The following is a 22,397-nucleotide window of genomic DNA, read 5'->3' as shown; positions in this document are numbered from 1 at the left end:
ACAGTGTATTCCCGCTGGGACTTTGTCACATTTAATACACAGTAAAGATCCTAATCAAGTGAGATGCTCAGCTACTCTCCATACGTCAACACATGACTTTGCAGAATGTCTCCAAATGTTCCTGGCTACCCATCAATTTCGCCATTAATAAGCCTGGTCGGCCAGATGTTGTAGAGCCGATATAGGTCCCATGTTAAGGCTTGCTACAAAATATAATTGATCCCAGCAGCATTTGATCAGCATTACACGACTTTCTTTCCCCTTGGGAAGTGGAAGGAATTTTGTTCCCCTTCATTAGTCGATGAGAACCATCTGCAAGGTGCTGCACCAACTTTAAGGGTAGCAGTCACTGCTGGAACCTCTGCTGTAATCAATCAGGCCTGACCCATTCATCATAATTTATAGGTGCTGACCACTTAGATGGGGCCATGCTTTTGACTCTCGTTCAGGTAGATTTGCTGACCCCAGGATTTGAAGTCCTTTGCTTCTTAGAACATAGTGAAGAGAGGCTGTGGTGTCTGTGTAGAGAGCAAATTTGTTTGCAGATAAAATTTCATATGAATGATCTTATTGCTTCTGTGATATTTTATCTGTAAATAAATCTGGACAGGCAATTTAGCCTGTGCAGTTGTTTAAAAACATGATGTGTTGCCTCTTTCTGGAGTGAATACAGAAGGTGGAGGGCTTCCCATATGCAGTGTAGTTTCTCATCTGCCCAAGCAAGTTATTCATTGTAGAAGCAACAAACTTCATTCGTGGATACTTGAACATATCGGGTAATTATTCAGAAAGACAGACAGAGAGGAAGAAACATCATGAGTTCAGGTATGCATTACCATCATATTCCTGGAATTTAAAATTCATATCCATTCATCTGAAGTGAAAAATTATTCCTATGTTCCAACTGTTTCTACCTGTGCATTTGAAATATTTAACTTGGTCTTCTGCTGATGGTTTCACATCTGCTTTCTCTTCAATTTTGCCAGTTCCATTAGTAGTACAAAATTCAAGGCAATCATTTAGTTGTGTGTTCATAATCTGTAAAACATTACATGTATGTTCATATTTGTGAATCATACTTCAATGTCCCACATGTTAAGAAGTCATGAGTAGGGATTTTTTATTTATGAGAAGTAGGTAGAACGGCCTAAGATTCTCTTTACACCACCAGATAAGATTGAATTGACAGCCAAGGTTTGAAGCCACCTATCTTCATCGGTAGGGACAAAATCCATTATGACATTCTGAGAGTTTAAATTCATTTTTTTTAAAGAATATGTCATCAGTAACAGTATGGATTGTCATAAGCTCCTAACTATTATCCTTTCAGGCAGGGTATCTGCCATCCTTACCTTATTTTCACCAAGGGGAAAGTTCACGTCAAGATGTTTCCTGCATCGATAGATCCATCTCCTTTTAAAATGTTGCCTGCCCACCATATTTTTATTCTGGGGATGCAGGGACAGGAAGAAATTGGGCCCACAGTCTCCGGAGGCATTTTTGGAGATAGCCTCAGAAGTTAGTGCATGTCAACGTTGACTGGTTAGAAGGCCCACATCAATTTCTGAGACTCCAATTGTATTATAGGCTAATAAATCCTATAGCCCTTGCCTTTCACACACTTTCACTCACCATCTGTACCCCAAACCCTTTCCATACCAAAGCTTTAGCTCATCATAAGGCAACAAATGCCTTACCATATGTTGATACAGTTGGCAGATGGTCTCTTTTTGAATGTTTAGCCAAACTTAGGAATTGTTAATAAATTGGCTCAGCATAGGTCCGTTCTCATGGTTTAAAGTGAAGTGTTTCATATTGGTTGACTGACATCATAATGAATTTTCAGGGAGTCATTCTTTGAGCTCTTTCTTTTGTTCTTTGTATGTTTATTTCGCACAGGATCAAGACATGCGAAGTAAGGCTTTTTTTTAACATTATAATGGTTCCATCCAATGCTTTTATAGTGTTATAAGATTAGGTGTTTTCAAAAGCAGCTTTTTGAATGGGTTTTTTAAAAAGTACATTTCAGGATCCACAATTGATATTTTCTGGCTAGTTGGTTCTGTAGTTCCTGTGGATGAGTTGGCATGGAAGATGTGGGCAGAGGTTTCATACAGTCATAGTTAAAAACTTTTAAACTTGCCCTTTAAGATGATGATGATGATCCACCCTGTGGTTTGTGAATTCTTTGAGAGGCTGCGAACCAAGTGTTTTTGGGAAACTGGCCTGACTCTGTGATAACACTGGGAGAGGACAAGAGCTATCAGCTCCTCACAATGGAGCCAATTGGAAGTGCAAGGTGGGAGTTTGCAGCTGGCACACTTATCTCACGCTGGGGAAAACTGCCACTATTGGGAATAGCAGCCAGAATCCAGGAATTGGATCCTACCTACTGCTATTGCAGGCCTCCAGAAAATCTGATCCCTAATCTAGTTTATATTTAACTTAAGTGTCATGGCATTGTCACTGATTTATAACTGCACTCTGAAATTGCCTAGCAAACCTTTTGGTTTTATTAAATTGAAAATGGCCTGCAATGTCAAATAAAAGGGCCACTGCTACCTTCTATGGCAAACAGATGGACAATAAATACCCTTTCATGAGCACATCTCGAGAATTAAATTTTTAAAAATGAACTATTCTCCTACATTTTCCCAATCTGTGTGACCAAAGGTAAATTGTCCATGGCAGCACATCCTTATAAAATCAGTCTCAACATCTGAATTGTGACAGAGGATTGACTATGAGTACACGGTTAGTTTATCCTGTTATTTGATATGTTTCAATTATCTTAAAAACAGATTGTATCTAGGAGAGGTGATGGCCTAATGATAGTATTGCTGGCTGTTAATCCAGAGAACCAGATAATATCTGGGGACCCAGGTTTGAATCCCACCCCACAGCAGATGGTGGAATTTGAATTTAACAAAAATAAAAGAGCCTAATGACTACAATGAATCTATTGCTGATTGTTGGAAAACCCCATCTGGTTCACTGATGTCCTTTAGGGAGGGAAACTGCCATCCTCACTTGGCCTGGCTTACGTGTGACTCCAGATCCACAGCAATGTGGTTGGCTCTTAGCTGCCCCCTGCATAAATGCTACCAAGCCAGAAACACCCTCATCCTGTGAACAAATAAAGAAATTTGCTTTAAAAGGTGAATGCTGATTTCAAGCAACAGATTTTTCAAAGTCATCGCTCTTAGCCTACAGTGCATATCCATTGTGGTTGGTTCCATTTTGTAATTACTGGATTGCATACCTTTATAGTTACATTTGTTGTCCTGAGGTTGTGGTGACGTGGAACATTTTCCTTGAATTCTTTGTAGTGAGAGTGCTCCCAAAATGATTTCAGATGGAAGTTTCAGACTTTGGATCCAGTGACTAAGAAAGAATGACAATACCTGTCCAAACCAGAATGGCATGCAGCTTGGAAATGGTGATGTTGTAATGACATTGCTCCTCCTTGGTGGTAGAGGTCACTGAGTTGGGAAAAACTATTGAACTAAGCTTGCTGAGTCTATGCGTGATAGTACACACTGTAGCCAGTGTACCAATGGTAAAGGCATTGAATATTGCATCGCAGAATATATAATGGAGATAATAATGACAAGTTTACTGTTTTATATTTTTAAAAGCTATAAACAATATTTTTAAACAAATTGTACACAAAAATGACAGTGTAGACTTGGATATCGTACTGTACTGAGCAATTAAAAAAAGTGGACCCTACCGGATATCATGAGATAACAAAAGAGAATGGAAAGTTAGGCTTTTGTTTCGGAGTTCAGAATGTTGGGACATGAACTTCAAATCCTGTTGTCTGGCACCTTTGGCCTCACCTCTACTATATAGACAAATTCTTTGATTTGCAAGGAGGTTCCTTTTCCTTTTGTTGTCTTTTCTTTACTCTTTTGTACCAAGCATAAATATTTCAGTCACACTCCAGACTGTTAGAAAGACTGATACAACATTACCAACAGCAGGAAATGTACACAAATCTCAGGAAGATGTGAAGAGATAAGACAGTGTAGAGCTGGAGGAATACAGCAGGCCAGGCAGCATCAGCGGAGCAGGAAAGGTGATGTTTCAGAGAGTCCCGACCCGAAACGTCAACTTTCCTGCTCTTCTGATGCTGCCTGGCCTGCTGTGTTTCTCCTGTTCCACACTGTCTTATCTCTGACTCCAGCATTGGCAGTTCTTACTATCTCTTAGGAGGTGAAGAAGTGCTAATGGGAATGATATGACTGCCATAGGAAGAGATAACAAAGTACAAAATGAGCAAATCAACCATTGACTGTAAAGGAATGTTAGGTGTTGTGTACTGTTGATGGTCAATCCACAAATAATCATTTTCCACATCTATAGAAGGTTAAAATTAGCCCATTTGTAGCATTGCATGAGGGGCTTTTTACAGGGTCAAGAATATGACATTAAAATAGGCAAGAAAGATTTACAACATTTGATTTGGCCCTTTGCTTTTTGGTATGTTTGGGCATGAACTGATTAACCAGTGATTGCTGGGCCGATCTCTGATTAGTCACCATGGCATGTTGCAACACATTTGGAAGTTTCAACAGTTGCTTACCTTTTATAAGTTGCCTTGAAGAAAATAACTATTGTAAAAGATCATCACCTAAAATATTCCAATGGTTCACATTCTGTTTACTTGGTCAGAAAACAACAAAATTGGCTTGTGACTTGAAAAATAACATGGATAATACACCGTTGAACATCTTATGAATTGGTGTACATCAAATTAGGACATCTTGCCAGGTATAGGGAAAATTGAGGCTTCACCTTTCATTGAAGTAAAATTAATTTCTGAGATGGTAAATTGTGACCCGCTTCAGATAGATTATAAAAAGTTCTACTGTGTGAAAGGAACAAAAAAAAAATTCTGGCAATTTAGATACCATTTAACTTTCAACCAGGTGTCTACCTTGACCTACTTGTATCTGAGATAATGGGAACTGCAGATGCTGGAGAATCCGAGATAACAACGTGAGGAGCTGGATGGACACAGCAGGCTAAGCAGCATCTTAGGAGCACAAAAGCTGACGTTTCGGGCCTCGACCCTTCAACAGGAAAGAAGGGTCAAGGCCCGAAACATCTGCTTTTGTGCTCCCAAGATGCTGCTTGGCCTGCTGTGTCCATCCAGCTCCTCACATTGTTATCTTGGCTTACTTGTCACAGTTTTTGGTTCTGAAGCAGGAAGTTGTGTTCAGGCCCTATCTGAGGGAATAATAAAAGCTGTATTTAGAGTGATACTGGAGGCATTTTGTCTTTAGGATGAGAACGTTGCCTCCTCATATGAGATCTAATGCCAATACGTAAAGGAAAGCAGGGAAATGTTGTGGCTAACATCTATCCCTCCAATGAAATTGTTGAAGTAAATTCTGTGGCCATGTGTATTATTATTGTTTCAAGGAAGGACTTCGCTGCACAGATTTTGAACGCTGCACATGCTTAAAATTCAAAAACTGTTCCTGAGCTATGCAGCACTTTGGGGTATCCTTAAAAGGTCACTGCGCAGAAGCAAGATGATCTTTTCACAATGTCTCACTGTTGTTCATGAGACATTGCTGGCACTAAATAATTGCTCTTTCTGCCTACACAGCACTGCACTTCAATGACGATTCATTATGTAGGAGGCATTCAGAGGCAATTTACTGTTGTAAGGAGCTTTAAAAATGCAAGTATTATATAATTGCTGTCGCATTTCTGATATGGAAGTTGGATTTGAAATAAATGATTCTTGCAAAATGACACCTCTCAAAAAGAGTGGTTAAAAAACTGAAGGCTGTTCTGACAATTTGAAAAGGAAATATCCAGCATCCAGATGTGCTGAGATTTATGATTCATATTAGATATTTCACTTTATATCATCACCCAGCTTTAGTCCCTTTTACTCTGTTACAACTTCCTCACCCACCTGAATATGATTGAATAGTTGTAGCTTGGCATTTAGATTTATTACAAACCATGAATTTAATGACTTTGTTTAAAAACTAACATACAATCAGATGTCAGTGAATTTTTGCCCTTTCACATTTTTTTCCATGACATTTGCAATCTGCCATGAGCTACTGTATTATTTACTTACCTAGCTCACATGCAATGTATTAACTGTAAGAAAAAAGTTAGCAATGAGAAAAGTTATGGAACTTAAAAGCTGCCATTGGTAGCGAGTTTTAAAGTAACTGTTCAAATACCAGAAGATGGGTGCCAGCACACTTTAGTCCCACTATTTGATGTCATCAACACTGATTTAATTGAATTGCTGCTTTTGGAACTTGCGCCTAGCCATCCATTATTGTGTGTATATGTATATGTGTTGGCCAGGACACCACTTTGTTTCATGAAAGGGTGTAATGACTGTTGTTACGTAAAGTCCTTTTTTATTCAAAAGTTTTAAAAGGATATAGATTTCCGGTTGATATGTAAAAGTTCCAATTATTTTATATCCCTTTTTTTAAAAGTAAACAAAAAGTCTCTCCCAAAACTTCAGTTGGTTTATATTTCCCTATGTTAAATTGCAGCAGCCAAACTTGCTGGATCTTTACTTACATTGCAATTTTGTGGCACAGAACCACGACATAATTTCGCAGGGGAGTCTTTTACATTTTTATTAGCTTTGCATGTCAACGTTGTTATGTGATTTACAATCAATATTTCTAATCCGCAATAATTAGATGAAGAATTAGGAATGTGCAATTATTGTAGGCTGCATTCAGCTTACCTTGATACAAGTCCAGGCATTTTCATTTCAGAGACACGGCAAGCAATCATTCCTTTGTATTTGAAGACTGTGTTTATTTGGGAAAAAAAACATCTTTAAGACACTGGATGTGTCTCAGTTTTGTTGAAAAACAGCAGTTAGGAGTTCAGAAAGCACTTGGTTACACCTTTGAAATAAGATTAACTGTCCACAGTGGCAGTTTACTCAGTATCTTGAAGGTGGCAGAAAGAACTTTGACCTCTGCACTTCACCAGCATCTCCCAGTACATGCTTGTGCTCGACTGCTTGTGCAAGCAAATAGTTAGCCTTGGATACAGACTAAATAGAGTGGATCTGCAGGAAAGGTCATGCTCCCATGAGAAGAGTAGACGTGTTGATTGAAAGTGCATTGCTTACTTTTAGCTGGCGTGGGCAGGCAGTTTAGTGCAGCTGATTGTTCTATTACTACTTTTGGGACTAGTTGGAATCTTTTCCTTCTATCTTTGATTAACTTCCAGCAGACTGAGGGTTTTGAAATGTATCTCTGCACTTGTAGAGTACACAAACATGTTCATCACTGAGCGGTGACTTACTTTTCCCAATGTTAAACAAAGAGAACAGCTGTAACATTCTTGCAACATATCTGCAAGCCTTTGTTTCAGGAATACAGTGTGCACCTACACGTCTCTTTATAATGAGATCGGCTTGGTCAGATTTTCAGTGAATCTGCGTGTCATGAGAACGAGTCCATATCTCCTTTGAATCCACACAGGACTCCCCGGTGATATACAGGGAGAACTGAAATGCAAATGTCTCCCCCTGAGGTGGGTGGGAAAATTCAGAAGGTGAATTGATGCCTCAAGCAACTTATCGGCAGAGATTTCGGGGCAAGTTTTTTTGACAGAGGTTTGAGGTCAGATTGCCTTTTGTCAGATTACTTTTGGGGGGGAAAAAGCGCCTGTTTTAATGGGTATGAAATAAAATTTGAGAGCAAGTAAACCCCATAGGATTTGTTGTGACTGTACTCATTGTGCATCTGGATAGGATTTGCACATTAACCTGACAGGCAAAGGCAGACCCTCTTGTCTGGCAAGACTGTGTTTTCCACAGATGTTAGAAGTACTAGGTACAGTACATACAAAATACTTCACTCTTTCATGTATCTCATTGTAATTCATTCTCCATTTGTACTTGAATTAAGTAAGCACTTAAATCACAGTTTCAGATGATTAGCTAATTTTCCTGCCATCAGCTTCCTTTCAGGACAAGGATTTAGTTGTTGTATGTTGTTGGCATACATTTCATATCTGTTATCACCTTTCAATTGCCGAGACTGGGTTAACACTTCACAATGTGCTTTAATCAAGGTTAAAAATGATATGAGGCAATGGACCCTTTTTTTGACTATATATGAAGTTTTAATGCCTGTCTTAACTGAACACAATGGTTAACAACCTAAACCAATAAAATATGAGGACAGTGTTTCTGAGGCTTAACTGTTTTGTGCAGATTAGGAAGTAAAATAACTCTCAGGATGATTTTGAAATTCACTTGTAACTTAAAGATAAGAAGGTACAATGTGTGAAGCGTAATCTTACTTGGGGTGTATTGTAATTAACATCAACAATCCTATGGTTGAGATGGCGAATTAGCAGAGGCCTCAACTTATGATGATGACCCAGTGACCTCTGCTAGAAGTTAACGTCAAATGGACAGGATTGGGCTGAGCTGCGGTCCCCTTTTGAGAAGATAACCATCCAGACTTGCTTGTGAACAGCAGAAACTCATGAGTGTCTGTGTTACTAGCTTCAGAAGACAAAGGAAGGAAAAGAGAGAAAAAAATACAACAGAGATAATGGGAACTGCAGATGCTGGAGAATTCCAAGATAATAAAATGTGAGGCTGGATGAACACAGCAGGCTAAGATGCTGCTTGGCCTGCTGTGTTCATCCAGCCTCACATTTTATTGTCTTAAAAAAATACAACAGCGTGGTTCCATCCTATTCAGCTACCGATCAAAAAACATATTCTCAATACACAAAATCCACTATGTTTTAATTTCTAACAGTTGTTTGTATGCATCATATGAATTATGATGGCATTTGAATATGCGCAAACAGTTAAAAAGCTGCAGAAACTTAATAATTGTTCAGAAATATGTGTCACTTACCTCAAGCTACTTAATAAGTGGGAAACCAGAAGTGAAAGAGTTAGGAAGATGGTTTGCCTTTGGCACTTAAGTGATCAAATTGTGTTTTCCCAATTTCTTAAAAGCAGGATAAAGAAGAGCTAAAGAAATAAAAATTCCTTGTCAGTGGTGAATTTGGTTTCATGCAGCAAATCATGAAAATAATGAAGATATAGCAGCTGGGAGTGTGAGAAATCAAGTGATCCAGTTAGTCAAGAGTAAATGCATGCCATAATCCCAGAAATTGTGCAAATTATTAATGAGCATGGATTGCTCCATTTAAAGTGTGATCTGGGAATGCGCTGTTCAATTATCGTGTTGTAATGATTATACATTCCCAATATTTTGCTGCAGGAAGTGATCTTTCAGATTGAAGTATAAAACTGTCACTGTAAACTTTTAATTAATTACATTTAAACATCTATCACCATTTCACTAGAAACATGCAGGAACTTTCATGATTAATGCAATGCTACAATCAGTTCCCAGACTGTTGTTGCCAAGATGCATATCGGTGCTGATGACTGATTGTTCACATAGGGTGGTAGCATTACTTTGCATTCATCAAACCTGATTGCTATCTACACTGATAATGGGAACTGCAGATGCTGGAGAATTCCAAGATAATAAAATGTGAGGCTGGATGAACACAGCAGGCCAAGCAGCATCTCAGGAGCACAAAAGCTGACGTTTCGGGCCTAGACCCTTCATCAGAGAGCCTATCTACACTGATAAGATAAAACAAATCTACTGGCAGACTGTTGCTGCAAGGCACTCTGCAGTTGAAGTAATTTAATTGTTAGCAAAGCTTGAAAGAAGCAGCACTATCTGTTTAAACTTAGTCGATGCAGTACAAGAAGGCAACTCATCACCACATTCTTGAGAGCTAGCCTTGCTAGCAATGTTAAAACTGTTGGAGCTGTGAAGCATAGTAATTAGAGAGGGGTAGCGTGCTTCTAAAAGGATAGTATCCTTATGGTATGATAGCCTATGGTCGTGTTCGTAGATCATGACCTCTTTCATAAAGTGAATTGAACCAACATGCTCTAATCTATGCAAAATCATGCACATCTAACAGATGTGATAGTATCTACAAGTTTGCAGCAGCTTCTGTAGGCATGCATAGGATTGCATTTTTTTTAACAAATATTGCTTCAGACTCTGTACATGACATGGATCTGTGGTGTAGCAGACGTCTCTCTTGACACTAGAATCCAGAGACAACTGTAGCTTAGAATAATGGAGGGATAATCTTCCTGCTCAAAGTATCATATTGGCCCTGTCCATTTGCAAGCCAACCTTGCAATGACACGCAAATGCCAAATATACTTCAAATGACCATGAGCAGAGCTCTTAACTGTTACTGAAATAGAAACGGTGATGAAATAATTTGTCCATGTGACATAGCAGAGTGGGCAAAAAGTTGGCACCTTCACCTTGTCCACACAGTGGCAGACTTGCAATTGGTCAATGTCAATTGGTGTTGCCCTCCCAAGTCTACCATCACTCATCTGGAGGAATACAAAATAAAAGCAGCTTATTGGACTTTTTGAGTTACATCTTCGACACCTTGCAAGTCAAGTGCAGAGGCAGACCATAGCAGATACAGTTTTTGTTCTTTGACTTCGTCAATTTGAAAATCAACTACATGCTCAGGAGGCAGAAAGGCAACTAGTTATTCTGTTAGTGGATTAGTTAACTAGACATTCACTTTGGGGAAGGTGTGCATGCGATAATTCCATTTTTAATCAAAGTGTGGGGCTGGTGCATATAGCTGGCGACTATAAGTAACTGAACCTTTCCTGGAGGCAAGTGGCACAGATTTCACAGTCGGGAAACTAACCGGCTTTCCCAGCTACCAGGAAGGCAGGTAATCCAACAGATGGAAAATTGTGGCCCTTCAATGGTTATTGAATCAGCACCAAAAAATTTGTGGTGAGTCAAGAAAGTTCCCTTACCCAGAGTTTTATTGATGAGGTGGTAAAAAGGGTGAGTATCTTGACCAGGCCAATTTGCTCAATAATTTCCCACTATCACCAGCTCCAAAGAGGGTACCATTCTGCCCAGTGTTCTGGGGAGTGTAGACACTGTCAGCTGCATCAGAAGATCATTGACAACTGGTTCCTCAGAACACTTGGTTCTATAGCTGGAAAGAATATTAAATGGGCACAAAATTTCTTTCATTGGCATCATGCAAAATGAGGTCCTCAATATGTGTGATACACAGCGATATGACAAAATGCAACCAGCTGCAACGTTGAGTTGTCCCGGACCTTTTCATTAACCTGATAAAAGAAATATGATCCCCCGATGACTCTAACAATCAAAATGTCACAATTTTGTCGAATGACTTTATCTGACTATAAGGGCAATTGATCGAGAGCATCAACTTTCTGGGAGTGATGATCTCCAACCATCTGTCTTGGTCCACCCACACTGACACTATGGTCAAGAAAGCGCAGCAATGCCTCTGCTTCCTTGGGACGCTAAGGAAATTTGGCATGTCTACAAAGACACTGACCAATTTTATAGATGAACCACAAAAGCCTTTATCTGAATTTATCACAGCGTGGTAATGGCAACTGCTCTTCCCAAGACTAAAAGAAACTGCAGAAAGTTGTGAACACGGTCCAGTCCGTCATGCAAACCAGCCTCCCAACCAGTGACTTCATCAATATTTCCTGCTGAATCAGGAAAGCAAGCAGCATAATCAAAGACCTGTCCCACTCTGGTTGGACTCTTCCAACGTTTTCCTTGGGGCCAAAGATATAAAAGTTTGTTTCCACGTACGAACAGGGTCAAGAACAACTTCTTCCCTGCTATTATCAGATTTTTGAATGGGCTTCTTAAACATTAATGTTGATCTCTCTCTGCACCTTCTTGGCAGCTGTAACATTGTATACTGCACTCAGTTCTTTTACCTTAATGCATTTATATAGTATGATGTGCTTATAAAGCACATAAGGCAACACTCTCCATGGATGCTGCCTGACGTGTTGTGATCTCCAGCATTATTTACTTTCATTTTATATTCCAGCATCTGCAGTAATTCACTCCTATTTTGCACTGTACCTCAGTATACATGACAGTTATAAATCAAATTGACAAAAATGCTCAAATTTATCTTCCTTCAACTTTCTGAACACAAACAGCACTTTTAGTTGCTGAAGCACATAACGGACTTGGTAACAGTTGATTTAAAATGCTGACTGTTTAAATGTACTTACCATGCTAAGCAGACCAGCATGGTTACTGGAGTGACAACTGAATCTTGAGGCTCAAAGCAAACTAATGAATACCAGGTTACTCGCAGCAGTTTGTTTCACTTTTGCAGGTTCAGTCTGCAAACATCTGTTGCAAATAACACCAGTTTATCCTGTTGTTTAGACAACCGAGAAATTATATTTTGTCTGTAGAGAAAATACTCTTCATCCTGTTATCTGTTTTGGATCAAGTGACCAGATTTCTTAAACAGATAATCTGCTCTGGAGATTGAGCTATTTGAAAATCCCAACAGAGAATTTCATTTTACAATAATTAATTCTACGATTCACAGGTATATGTTGTGCAATTGCATTGCAGGCAGTGCGTGTTGGGCACAGCTGTACAATAAGACATCATGTGATGTTCGGTAGAAGATAACTGTCTCCATCACTTTGTTAATACAGTGGTATAGTGTGGTGTGTTCAGTCAGTTATGGTATGCAATGTACAGTAACAGCAGTAAGGACAGATTATATTTAAGTCAGTGTTAAGAAACTTCAAGACATTTGTCTCAACAAGAACCTAAGTTTTATCGTATGCATTGCATGAGCTAACATATAGGGCAACACATACTATCATACACTAACACTAACAGTGACATTTAATCCAACAAACCACACCAAGGTGGCACATCAGTTTATGTGGAACACTGAAAAAGAGATAATGTGTATAAGAAACAGGTTAATGATTATTTCTGGATAGAGTAGAACAGATTAGCCTTCATTGTTACATACATTCAATGAGTATAGTGAAAAGTTTATACTTGCATGACACCAAAGTGGGAGTATGGTCAACATTGAGGTGGACTGCAACAAATCACAGGAGGATGTTAACAAAATTCCAGAATGGGCCAACAATTGATAAATGAACGAAAATAGAAGTTGGTAGAGATGCTCAGCAGATCTGGCATCATCTGTGAAGATCAAAGTCAGAGTTAGCATTTTGGGTCTGGGGACCCATCCTCAAAACTGCTTCTGTTTTTGTTCCTAATTTATAGCATTCACAGTTCTTGAAGTTTTTAATTGATAAATGAAGATTAACACAGATAAATGAGACTATAAATCTTGGTAGGAAAAATAAGGAGGTCACTTGTTACCTGCTGGATGCAAATCTAGGGTGGGGTAGAAGACCCCAAATGGAATTTCAGTGTTCAATCACTAAAAATTATGCATAGACCTTTTAAACAAGCAGTAGAGTTTATTTCTGGAGGGATATTACTGCAAATTAGGAAAGTCATGCTGAATCTTTATTCTATCATAGTTTGAATGTCACTCTGGTGGCCACAATATAAAAATGAAATGGGGGCACTGCAGGGGTGCAGAGAAGATATACAAGAATGATACCAGAAATAGGTGTGTGTACTTATCAGGAATGGATCAATAAGCTAGATAGTGTTTCTTTTGGTGGCCTAATGGTGTTTAAAATTATGAAAGATTTTGACAGCATAGGTGCAGAATAAACGTTTCCTGTTGTGGAAAAGAGCATAACTAGAGGTCATCAATATAAAATGTTCACAAGGAAATCCAACAGGGAACTTGGAAATCTTCTTTACCCAACAAGTGGTACAATATCAAACGCACCAGCGCAGAGAGTGGGTGAAGCCGAAAAAGAACATGTGTTCTTGTATTTAAAGGAAAGATAGAGAGGCTTTGAGGAAGACTAGAATGGATGGTATATTTATTTGGGAAAAGACGGGATGAAGCTCAAGTGAAGCATAAGCTGGAAAGTGCTATTATAGCCAAACGGTATGTTTCGAGGTTGACTATACAAATGCCATAGGAATGAAAATCCTAGTTTAGTCAGAATTGTAACCAGAGGATTCAGCATATACCTCCCGAGGAGTACTACTGTTCATATTTCACCTAAAAACTGTATCACTTTGATATTCTTAACAGAATGGTGGTGAAAATTCCAGATATTAAGGCAATTCTGATCCAGCCAAATAGCTCTTGATCTTTTATGGCTCATACAAATAATATAAAAAGTTAAATTTCAGAAGTTATATGTACTTGAATCTCTGCTTTTTGATTTTAGCTTTGATACTTCTTATATTTTGTCTTCTCTTTATAATCACTTTTTATTAACATTCTTCCATATATTTGACCACGTTATATTAACATAAATTCAATAAATGAATTTAATAAACCATCAAACAACCCAGCATTAGAAGAATACTGTGGACATTTAGACAGAACTTGCCAAACAGAGGATAGCAAATCCTTACATATATGTAGCCCAAATTCTCTCAAACAACAATGAGATTGTGATCAGAGATAATGGGAACGACAGATGCTGTGACTGTTTCAGAGACAATAGTTGTGATGTGTTGGTCAATCACTGGGGAGATACCCCTTCTCTTCTTTGAATAGTGGCCATGTGATCTTTTATATAGCCCCTTGAGAGGGTGGTTTCATATCTGAACTGAGGCTCAGTACCTCCTTCAGTACTGCACTGGACCATAAGTCACTGGAGCTTTTGTAAAGCCTCCAGAACTAGACTTAAATCGGTAACCTTCTGGCTCAAAGAGTTACCTAGTTCTAAGGGGTCTGAAGGAACTTCTTTTGTGGAAACTCTCTCTCTTTCACTGCACTCATCGTACCTGGAACTGCCACACTTGTGTGGGAATCTCACACGTTTTGAAAGGTCAGTAGGAAAAATTCTAACTTTGAGTGCTTTTGCAAACATGCAGTGTAGATGTTTGGTCCGCCTGCTGACAGGCTACCACCTGAAGATTTTGTTTTGCTTTGTTCCACCATGGACACAGTGCCAGCAGCATTTTTCCTGGGTGCAGGTAGGCTAAGTATATGGGCCATGAGCATGTTAATGCATTGTTCTATTCTACCACAAGATCAAGAGAATTGAAATTTGAAGTTGTGATAATGCAACTATTCTCTCAGTGTCATGTTACACAGCAAGTTTAACAGTGTAAATAGACCGGATGACAAATTACCTACAGCCAAGACAGACAGACAGAGGTGATTCTATTTGAATTGACTGACAAGATTGTCCCAGATTAATGTTATTTGTGCATTTGGAGTGTAATGGTATGCAAGACCTTGTGGCTGGCCAAAACCCACTCTCTTTAAATTCCCTCCATTTGTTTCTACTCACTGTTCTATGCCACATTAAATTACAAACTAAACTAATCCAACTTCCTTTTTAATATGTACGCTTATGGCTATTGGAGTGAACATATTTCATTAATGTTTCTACCTGTCTGATGGTAAGGGAAAATAAATTTTGACTCTGCACTGCAGCAGTGCTTAAAGGTGATCTGTAGTTACTCTTGAGTCTCATGAGATATCGAGTGTGGATGGAAGTTGACTTCATGCTTTGTCCCCTGTCATGGCATGCACTCAGCATGATAATCGAACTGAAAGGCACCCAAATGGCAAAAGGATCAGTAGTCTTGGAATCACACTACTTTGTTTAAGACAATGGAAGAACAAACTAAATGTAATTGGATAGCAGAGGGGTAACAACCCAATGCAGTCATTTTAACTAAGTGTCTGTCTGACAGACAAGAGTTTGCTGGACTTGCCTCACCTAAGAATGACTCTGTTCCTCATGTTACAATTCAGCCCTCCATTTAAAAAATCTATCCAATTTTCATTCCTCTGAAATCAAAGAAAATGCAAATCAGGATATGTCAGTGAATACAGTTCTCAAACTAATTACTTACCTGGCCATATCTTTTCCTGCAATTTGTTAGGATGGAAGAGGAGGTTTATCATATCAGTCGACTTTGGTTATCTGCAAGCTTTTGGACAGAATGTAAGTAGCCCATTTGGAGTCCACATCACCATCGTATCTCCAGCGTATGTTGTAGAGTTCATAGTCTTAGAACTGTACAGCATGGAAACAGATCCTTCAGTCCAATCAGATCATGCTGAACATAATCCCAAATTGAATTAGTCTCACCTGCCTGCTCCTGGCCCATCTCACTCCAAACCTTTCCAATTCATGTATCCATCCAAACGTCTTTTACATGTAATTGTACCCACATCCACCACTTCATTGAGAAGTTCATTCCACACACGAACAACCCTATGTTTTAAAATTTGACTCCATGTCTTTTTTAAATCCTCTCAAGTTAAAAATGTGCCCGCAAGTCTTGAAATCCCCCATCCTGGGAGGAAAAAATAACTACATTAACTCTATCTAAACCCCTCACTATTTTATAAACTTCTATTGACTTGGTATATTTAAAAACCAAAAGAACAGCGGTGGCTGGAAGTCAGAAACAAAAACAGAAATTGCTGGAAAGTTTCATCAGGTCTGGCAGCATGGAAAGAAAGCAGAGTCAACATTTTGGGTTCAGTGACCCTCCCTCAGAACTGAACCCAAAACGTTAACTGTGATTTCTCTCCACATTTGCTGCCGGAGCTTCTGAGCCTCTCCAGCAATTTTTTTTTTGTTTGTCACTTGGTATTTTTGTTAGTTTTATACATCTCGTGCAAGAGTCCTTAAACCCTTCTGTCATCACCATTTAGGTCATAATTCATAATTTTAGTCTTTAAATAAGGATCATTCACAAAGCCACTTCCAAGCACAGGCAATCTATTAATTGTGAGAGTCTACTATCAGTGACGGGGAAATGTCTTGTGAACTTTGCAAAAGGACTTCGGGTTTAGCAGAAGTGAGAGATCAGTGTGAGATATCTTGGTCATTTAAAGCTTGCTGTTATTTAGTGCTGATCGTAATATGCAAAACTGATGATGCTGACGTGCTTTTAGAATCAAGGGATGGGGAACATGCAAAGAGAAAAGCAGCCTCCATGATTCTGATGTGTTACACAGAACACACAAACAAAAGCAACGGATGCCTGAAAACTAGCTGTTTGCTGGCTCCTAACTATGGTTGTTGCATAAGACAAGGGAAGGAAAATATTCTGTAAATGTTATTTTTAAAAAAAACTTGGAAAAGTAATTGATTCCAAAAACATTGAAGCTGTTTACAATTGGAACACATCTCTTCATATAAATATCCTATGTTCTGGAAAGTTCACTCCTATTTTCTGCATAAACATAGAGTAGGAAATAAACACAGCTTGTTGTCAAACGCTTTTTAAACATTTTGATCAAACATTCAGCATTGTCCCCTCTATCTTTGGGATTAGAGAGGGGACGGACAGGAAGCCCTTACGGTTAGTGTTGGTTAGTTTTTACAAAGCAGGGACTGATTGACTGTGTGAAAATAAGGAGCTCTATTTAATTTTGCTAAAGCCACTAATCCTTTAAATCCTTGTTGCCATCTTGGCAAGAGATCCTCCGTAACCAAATCTCCTATGTAAGGGCTATTGTAGTACTTCACCATCCATCGCTGACATGCTGAAACACCAGTCAGAGCAAATGCTTAATTGGAAAATTGAATTTGGTTTATTGCAATGTGTACACGTGTACAGTGAAAGTTTTACAAAGTCACCCCTCATGGCAACATCCTGGATACAAAATACCTAGATATAATTCTTTGATACAAAATAGAGGAATAAAAGAGGTTACACTGCCTTACAGTGATTCTTAGTCGAATTGTTGCATTGATAAAGATTCCTCCTTGCTCACTTTGCATGAAAATCTTTATGATGGACAATTGTTAAGGATGGCTATTTACATTTACCATCAGTTTACCACAGCTGTCTCTGAAATTGTGGGTAACAAAGTGTGGAGCTGGGTGAACACAGCAGGCCAAGCAATATCTCAGGAGCGCAAAAGCTGACGTTTTGGGCCTAGACCCAAAACGTCAGCTTTTGTGCTCCTGAGATGCTGCTTGGCCTGCTGTGTTCACCCAGCTCCACACTTTGTTACCTCGGATTCTCCAGCATCTGCAGTTCCCATTATCTCAGCAATTGGGGAGATAGGTCCGAATTTGGCTAATATTTATCTCAAAGAGTAAATGAAAAATGTATCATCATGCACTGTCATACAAAAGTTGTACAATGTGTTTGCATTGGCATTGTGTCATGCAAGTAAAGCAACTTTGTAAAATGCAAAGCAATGTACATTTAATTTTGGGGAGCATGGGTTAGAGAAATGAATAAGGTTTGAATGAGAGATAACAAGCTGTAGAGCTGATGGACACAGCAGGCCAGGCAGTATCAGAGGAGCAGGAAAGCTGACGTTTCGGGCCTAGACCCTTCTTCAGAAATGGGGGAGGGGAAGGGGATTCTGAAATAAACAGGGAGAGAGTGGGAGGAGGATAGAAGATGGATAAGGGAGAAGATAGATGGAGGAGACAGAAAGGTCAGGGAGGCAGGGGTGAAGCCAGTAAAGAGTGTAGGTAGAGAGTTAGGGAGGGGATAGGTCAGTCCAGGGAGGATGGACAGGTCAAGGGACCGAGATGAGGTTAGTAGGTAGGAGATCAGGGTGGGGCTTGAGGTGGGTGGAGGGGATAGAGTGGGAGAAAGGACAGTTAGAGACAAGCTGGGCTGGTTTTGGGATGCAGTGGGGGAGGAGAGGTTTTGAAGCTTGTGAAGTCCACATTGATACCATTGGGCTGCAGGGTTCCTAAGCGGAATATGAGTTGCTTTCCTGGAACCTTCAGATGGCATCGTTGTGGCACTGCAGGAGGGCCGGGATGGACATATTGTCTACGAAGTGGGAGGGGGGAGTTGAAATGGTTCGCGAATGTGAACTGAGTGGAAGTGTTGTGCAAAATGTTCCCCAAGCCTACGCGTGCTTTTGAATGAGCACTTTTTTCCCTACACCTCCTGCTGGGACTAAACGAGACTGACTTTGGGAAACTATTTTGTGAATTGATGAGAAAATGTGTCAAGTTATCAGTTGTAGTGGAGGAAGTTTTGCTAAGTGAGGAAAGTTAAAACAGCTCATTTTATGTCACTCAATAACAGAGGTTTTTCAGCATTTGTGTTTTCTCGTTCAACTGATTTTCCTGTCTTCTTTGCTTTGCCTTGTCTTTTTTTTGTTTTGCCCTTCAGCCAGAGCTAACAAGCATACAGTACTTCAGTTTTAATGTGCTTTTTAATGCAGACACGATACCAGGAAACTTGTCATGTTTGTCAGCAGATATCAGTCAAGGTGTGTGGAATATTGCTGCATGGCAGTGTGCTACATCCACCTCTCACCTATACTACATGCCAGCAATGTATGTGGAAGGGTGAATGTGCTTCCGGCAAATGGCCAAGTCTCAAAGTCTAAAAGCAATAGTTCTCACTCAGATCTACCCTTCGGTTAGAGTGTCCTGGCTCAGGAAGTCAGGGATATCCTCCAGTGGTACAATGTGTTTCCATTGCATTGTGTCATGCAAGTAAAGCAACTTTGTAAAATGTATCAGCATCAGTCAACGGTCTTGGTGTGGTCTTTGAGGTCCCAGGGTCAGAATCAAGATCTTCCCCTTACAGGGGGTGAGAAGCCAAACATTACCATGTTCTGAGGAAGGGTCATCAGACCCAAAACATTAACTCTGATCTTTCTTCACAGATGTTGCCAGACCTGCTGAGCTTTTTCAGCACCTTCTGTTTTTGGTACTCACTCAACTACCTCTAATAGTTAGTTCGTCCTGGAATGAGAGCAAGTGAGGGATTGAGTGAGGCAAAAGCGTGTGACGCAGCCTTTAGTGTTGCTGCAGGTGGGGGAAAGGAGGGGAGCTATCCGGGGTAAGTGAGTATATAGTGCAGAAAGCCATGTAGGGTCAGTGGTATTGGGGAATCAGGTGGCTGAGACCCAAGTGAAGGAGTTTATTGAATGCAATAGTGAGCGCGAGCCTGGGTGGAAGGCAAGTGCGGAAACAGGGGTAGAGTGACTGGGAGGTAACAGAGAGAAGGGGAATGGGGCTGGTAGACAGCTTGGGTGATGGACAGCCCAGGAAATATGGAACCCGTGGAGTCCACTGAATGGGCACCCAGGAAGATAAGATTGATCTGGGGTGTCAACTGAGCCAGCGGCAAAGGTCGGCCTGTTGTCATGTCCACCGTGATGCATGTAGACACTGTGCCATGTTCGGGAAGACGGCCTCACGTTGGGAATGAGCAAGGTCGGCCGGCTGAAGTGTGAGTGCAGGGAGTCGCATCTGCAAGCACTGGGCCTTCACATGGCCAGGAAGGTGCGATTTGATGGTCACACACACGTGTGGGCTGCCTTCTGCCTGGCTAGCCAGCCACATTGTGTTGTACCTCCCTGGCATTACCACAGCTGGCAAATTGCCCATACATACACTCCTGCACACAGAACCAGCTGAAAGCGGTAGGCATTGTTGAAGAGGGCTGCGTAACGTGTCAGAGTAGGCATCTGCTTGGCGCTGATATTTGGGCCCAAATATTGTTAATACCCAAGTAATGAAGCTGCAGGGCCCTGCACAAGGACACAAACTGCCACATGAATGGTGATAAATATTAACACCACATTGTCAGCTGAGGCCCACACATGCCCTCAGTATATGCACTCCCCTATTCTACAAATTAGATGGAGGAAGCTACCTTAGACAGTGGAGTGTCTCTTGACATTTGGTCAGGTGACCCTGGGGATGCTTGTGCCAAGGGTGTCCTTTCCAGAGTCAAGGTGACCCTTCTAATCCTCAACCTTCTACAGCTCAGAGTGGAGGGGAGGCAGGCTGGAGTTGTAAGGTCTGCACAGCTCTAGAGTAACCTGAGAGGCAATAATGTGGTTCTTCCTCCGGTTGGGTACCTCTTGGCACTGCCCTGTCCTCATCTGAAGATGGGATATTTGGATGGGGGTCAAGGTTCCTTCAACACCCCTCACTCCAAACTCTTGCCCTATCTTTGGTCCTGAGAACCAGAGCCTGGGGCAATGAGAGAGCAGCTGTACACAACTCTCCACATCTCTTGAGAGAGCTGGTCCTGACTCCCCATGACAGCCACCACAACTGGCAAGTGCATTTTTGTAGACTTCACCACTGTCTCAGGTCTGCCCTGTTTTTGGTCCATCAGCACCAAGGCCACAGGGTCCTCTCCTGTGGGGAGGGTGGGGGCATTCAGCAGTGACTCCTCCCCCCCCCCACCCCCCCCCCCCCCCTCGCCTCCACACCCCCTCTGCCCCGCCAATGTCTGTGGGACAATCTTTGTGCTGTTCTCAGCCTCCAATCCCACTCTGAGCGCTGGTATGGACTCAACTGAGGCGTTAGTGTTGGAGCTGTTCGGGAGCATAGGAGGCAGATTTATTGATGCTCCCTCCAGGCAATTGATAACAGGTACTCTGGTAGGAAGGGCTGGGTCTCTGCCAATGTGCTCAAGTGGATTGGTGCATTCTGTAATGTAGAAGAAGCAGAAGGGCATTGTGGCCAGTGGTTACAAGTGGTGTTCCCAGGGAATTGCCAGCCTGGTTAATACCAGGCCTTATGTTCTCAATTGCAACATTATGACATTTCCCTGTCCTGATTAACCCCTTCAGGTTTCCCTGAATAAGGTTTAATGCTGAATATTTCTGCATTATGTGTCATGAGCTCACTTCCACTGGTAGATTGCATTACATCTGACAGAACGTACACACCTAAGATTCCTTAGCCAGACGAAAACAGCTGGGCTTTCAGACTGATCAAGATTCAAGCTCAGGTATCAGAAATGAGTGGACAGCATGCTAGAGTATTATGCTACTCTGTTCATCTGGGGCAGTTGTTCATCAAACAAACTTTATACCAGAGTAAGTGTAAAAACCTTTCAAATTTGATCCCTGACCACAGATTATCATTAACACTGTGCCACTGGTAGATCTTTAAGAACCAAGATATTAGGTACCATGAAGACTGCTGTTTGCTTCCACTGCAGTTGAATTAATTGAACGAGATCAATAACATTGCGTGTCTGATGCATGTGAAGTTGGTTATATCTATGACCTGAGCTGTATGACTTTATGGCACAAGACCAATCAATGAGCCGGACATGCCTTCTCCTCACCAGGTGCAGTGCACACTGTTGTTGAAATTGTTTGCAATCAACGCCTAGAAACGCGGTCACATTCTCTGTTCCTCACAGAATGTGGCTGGGACATGGAACAGCCCTTATTAGGAGATAAATCTACAGTAAGAATGAGAGTGCTGAAATAAATAGCTGAGCAAAGTAAATTCTAATGTGATACCCTGCTGTGTGAGGTTAAGTGCCTCTATTGTTCATATTGAAAGTCTTTGTTGTTTTACTAGGTAGCCAGCTCTGATTTTTAATAAAAAATATTAGGCTTCATTTTCATTTGCACTTTAATTGTTTTCTCAAAATAAACCTGTTTTTACTGTGCTCTCTGTGAGTAAATTAACTGTTGAA

General features: G+C 40.6%; 1 protein-coding gene and 1 long non-coding RNA gene across 7 annotated transcripts in view; one reads left to right on the top strand and one right to left on the bottom strand.

Moving 5' to 3' along the window:
• Nucleotides 1–9,667, bottom strand: part of LOC125460807 (uncharacterized) — a 29,740-nt gene extending 20,073 nt beyond the window's left edge. For both annotated transcript variants that reach the window (XR_007249342.2, XR_007249341.1), the window contains exons 1-4: nt 8,892–9,667; nt 8,320–8,527; nt 6,743–6,809; nt 915–1,038 (exon numbers count right to left, since the gene is read on the bottom strand). This is a non-coding gene — a long non-coding RNA (uncharacterized LOC125460807). The remainder of the gene's footprint in view (nt 1–914; nt 1,039–6,742; nt 6,810–8,319; nt 8,528–8,891) is intronic.
• The window catches only part of LOC125460805 (A disintegrin and metalloproteinase with thrombospondin motifs 20-like), a 357,534-nt gene that overhangs the window by 266,579 nt on the left and 68,558 nt on the right, over nt 1–22,397 (top strand). The gene's annotated exons all lie outside the window — the stretch shown is intronic.

This window comes from Stegostoma tigrinum, chromosome 18, assembly GCF_030684315.1.
Source record: "Stegostoma tigrinum isolate sSteTig4 chromosome 18, sSteTig4.hap1, whole genome shotgun sequence".
Lineage (NCBI taxonomy): Eukaryota > Metazoa > Chordata > Chondrichthyes > Orectolobiformes > Stegostomatidae > Stegostoma > Stegostoma tigrinum.
The sequence above is the reverse complement of the archived record's forward strand: the minus strand, read 5'-3'. Positions and strand labels throughout refer to the sequence as shown.